The 16,255-nt window shown below is 48.4% G+C and overlaps 1 protein-coding gene and 1 long non-coding RNA gene across 2 annotated transcripts in view; one reads left to right on the top strand and one right to left on the bottom strand.

Annotated features, from left to right (window-relative positions):
- LOC144116059 (uncharacterized) overlaps positions 1–16,255 on the bottom strand; it is a 430,049-nt gene that overhangs the window by 139,732 nt on the left and 274,062 nt on the right. The gene's annotated exons all lie outside the window — the stretch shown is intronic.
- Positions 12,682–14,544, top strand: LOC144104877 (uncharacterized). Its single transcript, XR_013308642.1, has 3 exons — positions 12,682–13,018; positions 13,780–13,873; positions 14,406–14,544. It is a non-coding gene; the product is annotated as an uncharacterized LOC144104877 (long non-coding RNA).

The raw sequence follows: 16,255 nt of genomic DNA, 5'->3' as shown, positions 1-16,255 counted from the left end.
TTAGAAAAAATCCAAGGTGCCGACCCCAATGTTTGGCATGCTGAGAGTATTGAAAGAGGATACCACTCTCCAGGACACCACACTTGTTCGGGTGCACTCCGCTGCCGTTAAACATGTTCGCACATGACTGTCTGGTGCCATCCAGGTGCACATGACCCTCTTTGCGGCACAGCTCTTGCAGCATTGCATTGGTCTCGCCATGATCGCCATGGTCTCGTAAATGATCTGCCCAAAGTATTAACTTCATCCAAAGCCATCATGTATGCTGATGACACTGCCATTGTTGTTACTGCTCATCATACGGTCGAACTTGAAAACATAGCAAATACAGAACTGGAAAAAATCTCCGACTGGTTTCTCACAAACAAATTAACAATCAATGCTAAGAAAACTAAATACATACTGTTCCACTCAAAGAAAAAATCAATTCTTTCAAGTGATATTACATTAACTATTAACCAGACCCAGCTTGAGTCAAAAAATACTTTTACTTACCTTGGAGTCACACTGGATAAACATTTACACTGGCAACATCATATTGAGGCGACTTGCACTAAGATGGCATCCGGTTGTTATGCTCTTCTCCAGACGCGCGAATACTTTGATACCAATATCCTGCGCGTCCTATACTTCACATTAATACATACTCACCTTTCATATTGCATCGAGTCGTGGGGCTGGACGTATAGTACATACCTAGAGCCTATTAAAAAGTTACAAAAGAGAGCACTTAGAATAATTTCATTTTCTAGTTACACTGCACACAGTAAGGCACTATTTACTAAACTACGCGTCTTACCACTCAATTTACTTCGTGAGAAAAGAACTGCTGAATGTGTTTATAAAATAGTAACAAACAACCTTCCGTTTGATATATCAATCTTTAACATCCCGCCACTTTCAACACGGAGCCGCACGTACGGCAATTTTAATTTGCCAGTGAAAAGAAATGTATATGGAGAGCGTCTCCTAGAGTTCACGGGCGCAAAAATTTGGAATAATCTACCACATGACCTAAAGACTGCCTACAGCTTTTCCATTGGAATAAAAAATTATTACCTTATAAAGAATGACACACTTTGAATTCATACTTTCATTCTTTTTTTTTTCTAGTCGTCTGATATTATTTGCATGTAGCAGAAACCTGATACCTTGATTTATTTATAGATTTATAAATTTGCGTCTATTCTAAAAGTGTTTTGTGATTAAAAAGTGTGCACTGAAATCATTTTACCCTCCTCTCGTGTGTTGTACCCTTGTGATGTTTTGTAAATAGTTAACAACTATTTTCCTCTAGCTTTTTGTGATGCCTTAATTTTTGTATAAGTTCTATGCGTTTTGTTTGATCTGTAAGTTTTTAGTTTATATAATCTGTAATATATGTGTTTCTTTTGTTGATACTCTTACAAGTGTTGAGAGTGATGTATAGCCTTTTTTTTACTAACTTGCTTACTTTATTTTGGTATATTGTTGCCTGCATGCTTGTATACATTTTCTCTATTGGACCCGTTACTAGCCGTTGGCTATGGGTGCGAGCAGTGTTTGCGTACAATTGTAAAGCAACAAAGATCAATAAATCAAATCAAATCAAATTATCAGCATTGCACTTCTCCAGTTCGTCGGTTGTCAGTGCCCACTTTCCTTGCTTGCTAAGGCCCTTCTGTCTGGGCAGAATTGCCGTTATCACGAGACGTATGCTATGGTTGGCTTTGGAAATCCTCGATATTAGAGTTCGAAACCTAGCAATTCGCGTCATGGCTGTCTCTCCGAGAATATTGGTGCCAACATGTAGAACTAAAGCACGCACACCTGGCACAGCCTCAGAAATCATGTGAAATATTCTTTCAATTCGCACGCCGCTGTCTACACTGTGGCCTAATGTGAAAGACCCTGCCTGTTCTTTCAACATTGAGCCACCGGCAACAAGCACACGCAAACGGGTCATGGTTAGGTGCACGCCTTTGCAGTGGGTAGACACAGGAATGCAAATTTAACGTGAAAAAGTATCGAATTAAAAAGCAGGAAACACCGAGGTATACGAACGGTTACGCACTTAGAAATATAGGGCTTCAATGCAATGAAAAACAAACGCTAGAGTACGGTAGCCACACGAGCCGAAAAAAATTTAAGAGGCAGGAAACACGCGGGTATAACAGCGATTACGCACTTTCAAAAATAGGTTTAAATGCAATAAAAACAAACGCTAGAATATGGCTACCACACGAGCTCGAAATGTTTTGCGAAAGATGATGAAAAATGTTAACGCTTGCAAGAAGCACGGAACGGCCGGACCACCGTGACAGCGACTGCCACGGCCCGAATTTTTCTTAGCACTGAAATTCTGCCGAACTCATGGTGCTTTTATGGCGCGCAGCGACGTTGGACTGCGCATGCTCAGTGGCCCAGCACGGATGGGGGCGCGCGCATCTAGGCACCCTAGCACTGGACAGCGCCTCCTCTATATTTTTTTTTTTTGCCATAAAAATGGAGGAGGCGCTGCACTGGAGAATGGTGGCAGCGATGAGAGAAAGAGCCTCCGCCCGCTCAGACATGCGAGAAAGGGGCCGGCGCCGCGCAACCGATGCGCAAGATGGCCCCCCAGAACTCGGCTTCCTCGCTTGACGGGCCATCTTGGAAGCCATCGTGCGCTGCGCCGCCCGCGACGTACCGCTCGCTCGCGAGTCCCAGTTTTGCTTTTGCGCTCGCCGTTTTGAAAAATCGAACAAGTGTTTCACATTTCAACAGTGAAGGGAGCCATTCATCCCGCCGCATTTATTTCGGCGGCCAGTGTATTTCCGACGTGGTGGATGGGCCGTCGTTTCGCTGCCGCAAGCGGGCGGCGGCGGCCGCCAGCTTGCCAGTGTTTACGGAGCAAGACTATATACAAGGTGAAACTCCCGTCAGCGCGAGCGAGCGCAGGCGACCAGGTAAAGTCACAGTTGTATGCGCCGACGGGGTCGTATGCAGTGCCGGCGCCATGCGGCGCGTCGTAGAAGCAGCAGCAGCAGCAGCAAAAAAAAAAAAAATGCAGCGCCCGGGCACGCGGCTCCGACGCGCGCTCAAAGCAAACGACAAGCAGACGACACGGGTGTTTGCTTCAGCGGGCACGCCGTGACGTTGTATTTCAGTAGTTTCTTTCCAGGCCGCCAGGTACCGCCAGCTGGATAGTGGCGCCGCAGCCTTGTGACCTTTTCTGGTCGCCGCAGACGGGGAGGGAGTTTCCACCCCTATATAGTCTTTCTCCGTGCCCGTGTTCTAGCGGTAGCCCTGCTTCTCTCCGACTAGAACGCGATGCGGCGGTCCCTGCAGGCATATCTGCCTGCTACGGGCAGGCACACTTTGCGCTCCGGCTGTCTCGCAGAGTGCAGTAATGCCCTATTGCGGGCACAATTTTCGCCTGCGGCTCGGTAGGGCCGTTTGTCTGGTCGCAGACAGCTTGCCATCTTGTTCTGTCCGGTTGGTATTCGCGTTCGCTTTGCGACTGACCATTGGGAAGCGCCGAGACTGCGTGTGAGCTGTTGCCGCGGCTGAAGCAAAACTGTTTATTCTACTCAGAACATGCGAAATATTGCCTTCCATGCTCATCGTAACATTATCAACACATTGCGTGGAGCGCTTTTGTCGCGTTTAATCCTGGATTGCCCACGCAAACATCAGGCAACCGTACCTGTCCCTCCGAACGAATTCGCTGCGACTGGACCGAAAATTTTCGGCGTAGTCGGAGAGGCCGCAGTGCGATTTTCGGTCACTGCTTTCACATGCAACACCGACGCAGCGAATTAGGGCGGTGGGACAGGTAGGGTTGCTTCTTATTTGCGCGGGCAATCCATGATTACAGCTGACAAAAATGCTACACGCAATGTGTTGATGTTACGACGAGCATGGAAGGTAATATTCCGCATGCTCTGATTACAATAAACAGTTTTGCTTCATCCGCGGCAGCAGCTCACGCGCAGTCTCGGCGCTTTCGATTGGTCAGTCGCAAAGCGAACGCAAATACCAACCGGACAGAACAAGCTGGCAAGCCGTCTGCGACTAGATCGACGGCCCTCCCCAGCCGCAAGCGAAAATTGGGCGTGCGATCAGCGAGGACTAAAATTATAGTCTGACTGTAAAAAATTGTGTGCCCGCCCGTAGCAGGCTGAAATTTCTGCAGGGACCGCCGCACCGTCGTCCAGTCAGGGAGAAGCACGGCCACCGCTAGGACACGGGCAAGCTGGCGACCGCCGCTGCGTCCCGCTTGCGGCAGGGAGGCGACGGCCGACCCACCACGTCGGAAATACGCCGGTCGCCGAAATAGATTCCGGCGGGTTGAATGGCTCCCTTCACTGTTGAAATGAAACTCTGGTTTGATCTTTCAAAACGGCGAGCGCAAGAGCAAGACCTTCTCCACCCGCAGCTTGTGGCACGAGGGGGAGCGAGCAGGAGTTTTCATTTTTGAGAATCGTCTGTTGCGAGAATTTATCGAATTTTCTTCATGGGAAGAAGATGTGCTCTTTCGTTTTTGTCGCAGCTTAATGCACGCACAATCCAGCACAAAAAAGAATGTCTCAGTCTCCAGGTCACAGGCTGGTGTATTCAGGCATCCATGCCTTTTCATCAACGTCTGAACAGAATGAGTGCAGTACCTTTTATTTTGTTCTGCTCAACAAATGACCTTATCCCAAACCTCGCAAGAATAATTCTCAACATATTGTTTTTTTTTATTTATACTGCAATTCGGGCATTTAAATTCTTCTACAGGGACTATTGGTACTTACTGTGCTGCCTGCATCATTTATGCAGTAAGCACAGGCTCATCTGACAATATATTCTTCCATGCTTCACCTTTAACATGATACTATACATGCTAATCAGTATAATAAGCAGATAATATGCTGTGCAAGCATAATATATCCTTACACAATTTTTAATATGTGGCGTAGGGCCGCTGTAGCGAGCGCGAGTCGATGCCAGCGCGCGCGCCGCAAAAAGGAAAAGATTGGAGACGATTACGTTACTTCCTAATGCGAAATTTCAGCGCAGGTCATCAGCTGTTTCAGCTTCTCGATAGATTGAGGCAAAGAATTCGAGCAAGACATGTGTGCACAATTACAGGCAACTTTTTATTTTTCACACATATTCCTTCTTCAAGAAACACCCCACTAACAATTCTTGATTGTCATGAAGGAAGCTTTATCGTAGGGAAAAATGGACGGATGTATGCTCGACTTGCTACGCTAATGTCTGGTTCTCAAAGACGAGGTCTATGCAAGTATTTCGCGAGGTTGTCACAGCCATAGGAGCGAGAGGAACGGGATTTTTTCCCGGATAAGTGGTAAGAAATTCCTGTTTGAAAATAGAACTACATTAAAGGCCCCCACTTATAAGATTGGTGTGGATCGGTGGACGGTTAATGCTAGTCGCAGTAAGTGCTCGACGCCTTTGGTGAGCGCGGTAGAGAAGTAGACCGGAGAACACCGCGCGCGGTCGCCGCCACGGAGGAAGAGAGCGGGGGGGGGGGGGGGGTGCTCGCAGTGGCGAATGGCGGCGGCTATCCGTTTCTGCTTGGGCGTGCAGGAGAAATGGCGCCAGGAGCGCGCGCAGCTAGAGCAGCCAAAGCACCAAAGCGCGGCAGCAAGCGCATCACAGCACAGGGTCCGGGACCTTCCTCCCGCCCCCCCCCCCTCCCCGCGACTTAGGCGAGGCGGGGCCCGCGCAGACATGCATTCTAGATGTTTAGCGCTCAAAAGACGATGGAAGGATTAGCGAGCAGTGAGCGCGCGAGTGCACGAGTTTTGCGCGCGTTGAGGCGGCGGTGCCCGGCTGGACGGAGCGTGTTGAGGTGATGGTCCCCGGCTGGACGGCGCCGGTTCGGGTGTCGAGCACAATCATCGAGGTTAGATTCGGTCATTCGGCGGCTGTACGACATGGCGGACGAGGCGCTGATGGCGCCGATGCAATGGTGTACCGCCTAATGCGCTGCAGTTTCCGCCGTACATGTGGCGCCATCTGGAAGGCGCAGCGGAAAAAAGCGACTGTTCCGATCACACGTCGCCGCTGCAGCCGACGCTGTGCTCTTCTGACCTCGTCGTGACGCTTCGCAAGAACAAGCTGAAAATGCCTCGTAAAGCTCCCACCTCGTTTACTGTTGCGTTTAATGGCCATCCCACAACTGAATTCGGGTAGACTGCTTTTTATTTGGGCTGCGCATTTGTCATGTTTTTTTTCCCGGGACTGCGCATTCACAGCACGACCGATAGAATGAATCGAGCGCAGGGGAAGCAAAAAGAACCACTGAGCTGTAAATTCAGATGGAGCTTTTAGAGTCAGACGGTTTTGAACACATGCCTGACTCGATGCCTCAGGGCAAGTTTTCAGACATAACCCGCGTTAATGAGCGACCTCGACCCTGTCCGGCCTGCAGAAACACTTTCCTCTGACCTGCTGAATGTTTCTATCACCGCTTCTTGTTGTTCACAGCGTTTGCTTCTGGGCAGTTTATCCTGCCGTAGACGCACGCCACTAGTAGAAAAGCTCATAGCAACAGTGCTTTCTTGCTTGCTAGGCGTTCGATCTGGATTCCCACAAGAACTAAGAGAAAACGCCCTTTAAACAAGCAAGTCGATTTACTGTTGCCTCGATGGGTGTCATAATAGCTGCAAAAATGCCGGCGTGAATCAGTTAAAGATAATGTTTTATCGTTTTTGCTGGAAATCATACGATGCAAAACGAAACAGCGCTGCCGAGAGCAGTACGGCGTGCCGGATAAATAGGCCAGCGTACAGAAGCGATAGAGAAAATTGTCAAGTGAGAGCTGTGTACACAAAAAGTAAACACTGCGCGAGCGAATACCATTGGCCTAATTTACAAAACATAAAGAAGCACTGCATATACAGAGTAGCGTGTACGTAGCACCCTGTCGCTAATAATCCCGCATGCGGCACACTGCAAGCAGCCTGGGTGATGCACTCGGCCGCACATCGCCGGAAGTAATTCACGCGCTGAGCGTTCATGTCACTGCGCGCAATTCGTGGCGATGAGCAAGAGGGATTTCAAGCTCGATGTTTGTGCCCAGTGCTCGAAACCAACAAACGTTGAAGAAACGAGCCGCAAAAGAATTAAACTCGCCTCAAAACTGAGCCTGCACATATCTTGAAGGTGTTCGCGGGCATTGCTGCACAGAAAGGTTCACCGCACGCATCATACACAGGCTTAGGGCCTATTCACACTTGAGAGTCGCAGAGGTCGCGCGACCGTTTTGGTCGAAAAGCGGCCGTCGCAAACGGTCGCGTTGCTCGAAAAGCGACAGTCGCGGGCCAGTCACTCGCTGCTCGATTTTGCAGCCTCGAGACTGCGAGTCGCAAAGGGCTAAACGAATCAGCGGCGCTTCGGAAGTTGACGGAAGCGCTACCTACATCCGGTTGTTCATTCCTGGCGGCAAGATCGAAATTTGCGTCAGTCAACAACATGGAGTACTCTTCAGAGCTGCTCATCAACGCTGTGCGAGAGCATAGATTTTTACATGACAAATATCATCAAGATTTCAAAAACTGAAGTAAAAACTTCTATGCATGGGAGAGAATTGGTCAGCTATTCAGCTTAACCCTTAAGTATCCCACGTTTTTGAGTTGTGCTGAGTATTTCTTGTAGCATGCATGATGAGGACAGCTTGTTTTTCCTCAAGAGCGCTTGCAAATGTTTACATACCACGAGCTTTTTTTTCTTCGATCGCTTGGCATTCGTCCCTGTTCAGCTTGAAATGCGGGAAGACGAGACGTGTTTTCACGCTCGCGAGAGACACGTGCGTTGGCTACCACGAGGACAGTTTTCGCTCGAGAGACACGTGCGTTGGCTACCACGAGGACAGTTTCCGCTCGAGACACGTGCGTTGGCTACCACGAGGACAGTTTCCGCTCGAGAGACACGTGCGTTGGATACCACGAGGACAGTTTCCGCTCGAGACACGTGCGTTGGATACCACGAGGACAGTTTACGCTCGAGAAACACGCGCGTTGGCTACCACGAGGACAGTTTTCGCTCGAGAAACACGCGCGTTGGCTACCACGAGGACAGTTTCCGCTCGAGAAACACGCGCGTTGGCTACCACGAGGACAGTTTCCGCTCGAGAGACACGTGCGTTGGCTACCACGAGGACAGTTTACGCTCGAGAAACACGTGCGTTGCCTACCACGAGGACAGTTTACGCTCGAGAGACACGTGCGTTGGATACCACGAGGACAGTTTCCGCTCGAGACACGTGCGTTGGATACCACGAGGACAGTTTTCGCTCGAGAGACACGTGCGTTGGCTACCACGAGGACAGTTTTCGCTCGAGAGACACGTGCGTTGGCTACCACGAGGACAGTTTCCGCTCGAGACACGTGCGTTGGCTACCACGAGGACAGTTTCCGCTCGAGAGACACGTGCGTTGGATACCACGAGGACAGTTTACGCTCGAGAAACACGCGCGTTGGCTACCACGAGGACAGTTTCCGCTCGAGAAACACGCGCGTTGGCTACCACGAGGACAGTTTCCGCTCGAGAGACACGTGCGTTGGCTACCACGAGGACAGTTTACGCTCGAGAAACACGTGCGTTGCCTACCACGAGGACAGTTTACGCTCGAGAGACACGTGCGTTGGCTACCACGAGGACAGTTTACGCTCGAGAGACACGTGCATTGGCTACCACGAGGACAGTTTACGTTCGAGAGATACGTGCGTTGGCTACCACGAGGACAGTTTACGCTCGCGAGACACGTGCGTTGGCTACCACGAGGACAGTTTACACTCGAGAGACACGTGCGTTCGCTACCACGAGGACAGTTTCCACTCGAGAAACACGTGCGTTCGCTACCACGAGGACAGTCTCCGCTCGAGAGACACGTGCGTTGGCTACCACGAGGACAGTTTACACTCGAGAGACACGTGCGTTCGCTACCACGAGGACAGTTTCCGCTCGAGAGACACGTGCGTTCGCTACCACGAGGACAGTCTCCGCTCGAGAGACACGTCCCGATCAAAACGGACGACAGAATTTTTTGTCGCGCATCTGTCGCGCGACACAATTTTGTGTCGCAAGACAAGCTGTCTTGTTGTGCCATGTGTCGTGCGACAAGCTTCGTGTCGTGGGTTCTTTCGCGCGACAAAGTTGTTTGTAGTGGGTTCTGCCGCACGACAGACATCTTTCCTGCATTTTGTCGTGCGAAGAAGGTCCCTGTCGCAGCATTTGTCGCGCGACAGGTTTCTGTCGCAGGTACTGTCGCGCGACAGAGGGACTAGTGCCGCGCGACAGAGATTGCGTGCCTCAGCAAAGTTGCCTGTCGTGGGTTCAGTCGCGCGACAGACTTCTATCGCGCCTCTTTTCACGCGACAAAAGTACCTGTCGTGCGGCCTGTCGCGCGACACAAGAGCTTGTCGTGGGATATGCCGCGCGACAGATACCTGTCGTGGGATGAGTCGCGCGACAGATACCTGTCGTGGATTGTGCCGCGCGATAGATACCTATCGTGGGATGTGTCACACGACAGATTCCTGGTGAGGGTAATTATTTTACTGCAGAATTCTAGAAATACTGTCATGCGGTCGTGTGACAGCGATAGGATCAAATTGACAAAAGATGCTTCAAAGCGCGTTCACTGTGGCGAGTCGCGAAGAGGATGCGAGGTTTTCTGGTCTGTTGGTGACGGGCACCGAGCGAAATGAAGTGCTCATTCACATTGGCGAATCGAGTATTCAACTCGCTTCCCGCGACCTGGCTCTCTCACCGAACGAGAATTGGCTTTGAGGAGAGGCACTGCTCGAGCACTCACCTGATTCCCTTCTGTTCCCACAAGACAATGTGATGAAAGTAGTGCATGCTCAAGAGTATAATGCGGCTTTGAAAGCCCAAAAAGCTGTATACACAAGCGACGAAGCCAGCGGTGCCTGCGTATCCGCACGCGCTTGCGGTGGCGGCATGTAGCTGCAGCCACGACAGCGCCTGCACACCAATCGGTGTGCGCAAGTCGAATGGCGCTACTGAAAGTCAGTGTCCTCTTGGCTTCTGTGACATGTTCAAGCCATGTAACATAATGTACCGCTACTACTACATGCGCAGAAAAAACCAAGGACACTTCTATGCGTCGCGGAAAAGAATGTCGTTAGTCGTCAATCAGGGAAAATTACTCGCCATAACCATCCGGCTACACAAAGGCAGCATGTGTGTACATGCACGCAGTTCTCTGTATAAATGTTCAAGGCAACCCCGATATCATTTTTCCGCGCGTTTCAGTTTTAAGAGCGTCAGCTCTTACTACTTACGTTTGTCAAGGACACGTCTGTCTGCAGGGAAGGTCAAATTAGCCAAGACAGTTACCACACTATATCACATAGCAACAGCGGGCGCGTAGAGCCTCAGTTGTCACAGATACCTTCGATCCGTTTTACATATGCCAGTATAGCGGCTATCGAAGTGGAACCCCGGGGACCCCCATTTGCATCAAATTTGGGGGCCGCCCGTTTGACGCATAACGATCGAAGTGGTGTGATTTGACTTGTCATGTTCCTGAGGATAAAATAAATATTTAGATGAAGCCCAAAATATGTGTGGGATTCGCACCGACGACCTTTTCGCCCCCAAACTGTGCATTCCGGGGACTTCCAGACAGCCATAAGGCCTAATCGTTTGTCGCAGAGGGTTCCGGATGCGGTCAAACAATTCATCTTGTTGTAATGCACACGTTTATAAAATTCGTTAAGTGATATATAAGGAGGAAACATACCGGATTTAGCGAAGGTGGCTGTAAATCGCAATAGTAGTGCAAAATCTTTTATGTAGATGACGCTGCTTGTATCTTAGAACGAATGTTTCCGAAACGAAATGCCCTCAGATGTTTGTATTTTGTCTTCTCCACGTTTGCTGAGCACCCCGATCTAGGACCCCGATCTAAACACTTGAAGCTCTCGTAGCTAACGCTCTTAAGTCCAACGCTGATGCAGTGTTGGCGGAGAATTTTTTTTAGCGGCAGTGACGTGGTGCTTATCATAAAATAGCAAGGCAAAAAAAATACTTTACGATGTCGTTCATTGCCTTCACTGAACATTTCATGACGGTGACACGAAAATGTCGCTAAATATAGACAGCAGCGTATGCAGCCGAAGGTGAAATGCGGCGGCCGGCGAGTTTGAACCGATTTGATTCTCGGTCGAAATGAGAATAAAGTCTTGGGACTGACATCAACCGCGCGCTTTAAAAAGTTTCACCTGCTTTGACACAGTCTAGCTCCTGTGCACCCGCGCTCGGTCCTCTAAACTACTCTGGTCCCAGTGTGACTGTGTGCTATGACAATCTGAGCGAAAAGGAGGATGTCTGGAGGTTTTGATGTGCACCACGGCCATACAGTTGAGCGACATGATAACGTACGGGCGCGGCATGCCAGCCTGAATACCGGCCGCCAGCGTCAGAAAAATGCGACAGTAATGTTTGTTCAAGTCCATACTAAGCCGTCGGATGGAGTATCGTTGGCCAATATCGAGTCGTTGGTAGAAGCGATAACAGGAATACAAACAAATGTCTCCCCACGGCGCCTTTAATTACTGCTGCTCAATCGCGGCTTTCCTGGCCTCAGCTGGCTCCGCTCCTGAAGGTGTCGCGGAAACCGAGCATATCTTTGTTTTACTATGAGACGAGGTTCACAGTAAAACGATGACGAGAGCAGCACCTCAGCGCTAGCCAGTTTCGAAGTGCACTCAGCTGCTGCATCGATGCGAAACCGGCTAGGCTTAGCGACGACTAGGGCAGCCAGGGGGTAGCGCGTAGTTCATTGCCCGGCGCGCCCGCGGGCGGCGTCGTTCCCGAAAGCTCGCCTCGCTCACTCCCGCTGGCTCACTGATTTTTCAACAGCTTGCGACCTTCACTCGGAAGGCTGGAAAATCGAGAAGCGAGCGACTGGCGGTGCGACTGAGCGATACTTGATGCCCACGTTTGCTCTACTGGTGAACAACCTTTAACGCACACATGCTTGGGTTATCGGCTGCATTGCGGCGAGTCTTAGTTAAGATCGTCCGCGACGCCATCGTCACCGTCCGTGACGCACAGGCTGAGAACTTCAATTCCAGTACGTGCCGAAACAACTCGTATTTATCGTAACGATACGAACTCGAAAACACGCCTGCTTCGATGCGCTAGTGGGCTCTTGCTTGTTAAACTACACGCGATCAGGATGCGGCGAGTGCTAGCCGCTGTTGCATATTAGCTAAAGTGAGACGCAAGTATCGACGTAGTTTCGTAACGCAGTTGATATCAAAGCACTCCGCTTGTACTGGTCACTGATAAGCTGTTAAGTTACATGATCTCCGGTGAGCGTGCCAGTGTCGCTCGCGCAAATTAATGCATAGCAGCTACTCTCCATCGTGCCAATTGCGTTCAACTTATCCACGATATTCGCCAGCTTGAGATACGGCGCTTTTATTCGCTGTTTTTGTCGCAACTTAGTGATTTTATCTGGCATAAAACGAAATTGCATTCTGTCAACACCGTCGTCTGCTCCGTCGTCTGCTAGGCATCCGGGTCACTTCAGGGGATAACCGGATCGCAGCTTCTACAAACCACATACCAGAAAAAGTAACTGAAAGCGCTTTAGTATTCTTAAATAATATAAAAATAATTAAAAATAAATGCAATGTCTTTGTTGTGAAGATAATATAAGTATTCATGGTTTAAAAAACTAATTTTTTTGTCGGTTGCAAATTTTCACCGACACGAAAGCGCAGCCGTCGGCGCCATTGCAGCGCAACCGATACGTTGTGTTTTGTATTATTTGCCTCTTTGAGGCATTGCTTGAATACTTGTACGGTGGACACGTGTGAAGAATTCATTCAATAGGAAGGTGAGCAGGAGTGTGTTTTGGAAGCCAACGACCAGGATTTCGGCCTGTCAACATTGGCGAGTTTCAACGGGTATGCCATGAAGAAAGAGTGCTGCGACGTCTTTTCATCTGTTAGGGGAACGAAGACTCCTGCGCCGTTTTACTAAGCCTGGATGAATCGCATGGCCGGTGAGTCCCGCTTTGCGTTTCTTTGCTAATGATCTGTATTCACACGCGCTATTTGTATGCGGCTATATAGGGATGTGAGTGGAGGCAGTCCGCCTGCGGTTGCCGCAGCTACAATGCGGCGCCAAAAAAGCAGGGCCTATATCCTGCATGACAAGTGTTGTTCTCATTGTCTGTATGTGCATTTATTACTCGCGTGCCGTGGTAAATAAAAATGGCACCAGATATCACAACAGAGTTACGCTTTCGCTTGCTAGCGCTTCGACACTCGGTGCAAAAGCATGGATTTGCACTGCGTAGAAGACGATGAGCGAGAAGTGCCGCGCGGCGGAGCGCTCGCGCTTGGCCAGCTGCGATCAGACACCGCACTATTTTGCTCAGGGTTAGTACTCATCGGATTAGTGCTTGTGCCTTAATATGCGTCATACTAAATTTTGAGACAGTGATCGCATGCGAAAGGCTAGTTCATATTCATCGCCTTGTCATTTGTAAACTTGTCTGTGCTTCCCCAGTGGAACAGGATTTGAGGCAGTGTTATGTCAAAGTTAGATCAATCTTGCTTCTCCTGAGCTGTAAACTTTGATGCTTCCTCTCCTTCTGAGCACTGCGAGCTGTCGGAGATGCAACTGCACAATTATTTAGGATTTCTACCTTTTTGCTATATCCCTCGCTTTTGCGGCCCGCATTCAAGTCGTTCGCCATTTCGATGTCTTTTTTGTTACTTATTTTCGCTTTGTTATTTATTCTTGGTTGCGTGCCATCAGCTGTGGTGCCGGCGATTCTCCGAGCTCGGAACTCTTCCCAGGCACGGGATCCTACCCACAGACCTCCCTTCGCCGCACTCACGAGTGTTCTTTGGTATTTTTTGTTTCTCTTGCCTTTACTTGCGTTGCCAGTCGACAAATTTGTGCAGCTTTTAATTGTATGCAGATTTGTTAAATGCGCTAGCAATTTTTCTATGATGCCAAGCTGTGCTGTGAGGTATCAAGCTTCCTGCTAGTGAAGGCATGCTTTTTTCAATTCTCTCTTCTGATTTAACCAAGGCAGACTGGTTGCAACTTTCAATTTAATACCTAGACATTGGTGCAAGGCACCATGAGAGGAATTAATGAAAACCTGCACATCCTATATTCAAATTGGTGTGCGGTATTTCAGCCAGCTCATCTTTCAGTGTGGTTATAACAGTCATTGTGACTCTTCTCAAAGAATGTATATGGGTGCATTACATAAAATCTGTTCATTTGTTTTGTCATGGGCTAGCTCATTGGTTTTTATTTACTTACATTACGTCTAAGTTTAGTTTTTAAAGCAGTAGATGATTTCCTCTCTTGTCATTCATGACATGGCTACAGCCACTGACAGCTGTTGCTCTTGATGTATTTATTTGCAGTTGCCAGCGGCCAGCATCTATTGGGCCATGCGTGCTTCCTGCCTTCGGCTGTGTCATCCCTCCTGATCCGTTCATGGTAGTTATTCTTTTTCAGTGATGCATATCTTAGCTGCCTATTTAGAAAAATATTTTCAATATAGGCTTGCAGCTAGGTTTAGAAATGCATGAAACTCTACATGCACTTCACAGCAGTGCCTCAGCTTATAATTACTGGAACTGTAGACTTGTACAAAATATAGTCGCTGATGTAGCTCTTGACGCAGCTGCTGTTAACATAAACGTGCTTTGACATTGCACACCTGTTGCCTGGTATGCATATCTGTCCTCGAAAAGGACCTATATATTCATTTATCCCTTTAAAAACATTGTGCTCTACAACGATGGTTTACCAGTATTTCTGATACAGAGACCAAATTGTCAGTCAGTAATGTAACATTGCACGATGACACCAATCCTTGTATGATATAGCATCCTTGCAATGCACTGGGCAAGCTGCTGTCAGCACAGATTTATTGCTGGTTTATTGCCTTAGCATATGGTTATACTGCACAGTTTGTACCTCTACCTTCTTAAAGCTTTATACTTTAAAAATTTAAAATTAGTTGAAGGAAAATTCAAGGAAATGTAACAGTAACTCTCTCACATTTTGGTGGACACTTGAACCGTGATATAAAGGAGGGATATAGAAGGGAAGTAATGAAGAGCTGATGCCCATGTTAGATGCCCCTCTTTAGTTAAACATACCTCGCAATTAACACATTTGGTGCAAAACAAACATGGGACTTGCACGTTCACAAGCACCCTCATGTCAGTAAAACAAAGTGCCAATGTTGCCGTACTTAAGAGTTTTGCTCCTAAAAGCGCAGCTGACTGCTGCTCAAAGTTGAGAGCAAAAATATGTCTAATTTTCCTCATGTGCAGTCTGCGGTGCTGGTGCCATTTGCAATGGTGATTGACATTGAGTTGCATGATGCTCAGTCTGTTCCTAGAGTTAGTGATTTTGTCTGTCAGGTGAATGTGCTGTTAAAATTAGTGCAAAATAATGGTTCTCTAGTTCATTTTAGGTAACTGTGTCCTGTGCCACATGCTACCAACCATTTTCCTCAAATTTCCTAATCTCATTTAGCCATCTGATTGCCACCCATTCATGCATTCACCTACTCTTGGAATCCTCCCAGTGTTTTAGTGTGGTATTGCTTATATCTTCTCTGCATTACACATGCATTGCACTTCCTCTTTTTTTGATTTAGTCAAGAGATCTCTGTTCCCGTTTCTTGCATAAGCATAAGAGGTGACTCAAGTGCACCATCTAGGCTTGTGATGCAAAGTGTAGGGCGCTTCGTTTTTGGGTAAAACCTGATTTCTCCCTACTGTTGCATCAAAAAAGATCCTTAAAGATCAGGTTCAACCCAATTTCTGTGCAAATGTGCCTGTAAGAAAGTGTGGTTTGAAGGTGCACAAAGGCAAAGAACTGCTGGAGTGTAGTTTAAGGGAGGAAACAGCGCAATGAAACACGGACACACGAAGAACGGACACACACGAGCGCTGACTCACAACTGAAATTTATTTTGAAGAAAAGATGCTTAAATAGGAGACATGCGAGGGTGCTTAACAGGGCTGCTGCAGCGATAACCGCCAATCAGTGTGGTCGCGTCACAAAATTTCAAAAACAGCAACAAAAGAAGTAAGTGATAAAAAACGGTGTAAAGGGCCGCAAAAAGGTGGTCAGGTGACAGTAACAATAACAAGACCAATGGGGGGGGGGGAGCATTAAAACCATGAGGGACACAGATGTGAAAATACAGGTGAAACATAAAAATGAAAGACGTACAGGCTTTAAAAGCGTGCCC

Source organism: Amblyomma americanum, chromosome 1 (genome assembly GCF_052857255.1).
Source record: "Amblyomma americanum isolate KBUSLIRL-KWMA chromosome 1, ASM5285725v1, whole genome shotgun sequence".
NCBI classification, from domain to species: Eukaryota; Metazoa; Arthropoda; class Arachnida; order Ixodida; family Ixodidae; genus Amblyomma; species Amblyomma americanum.
Note: the sequence above shows the minus strand (reverse complement) of the source record. Positions and strands in the feature narration are given on the sequence as shown.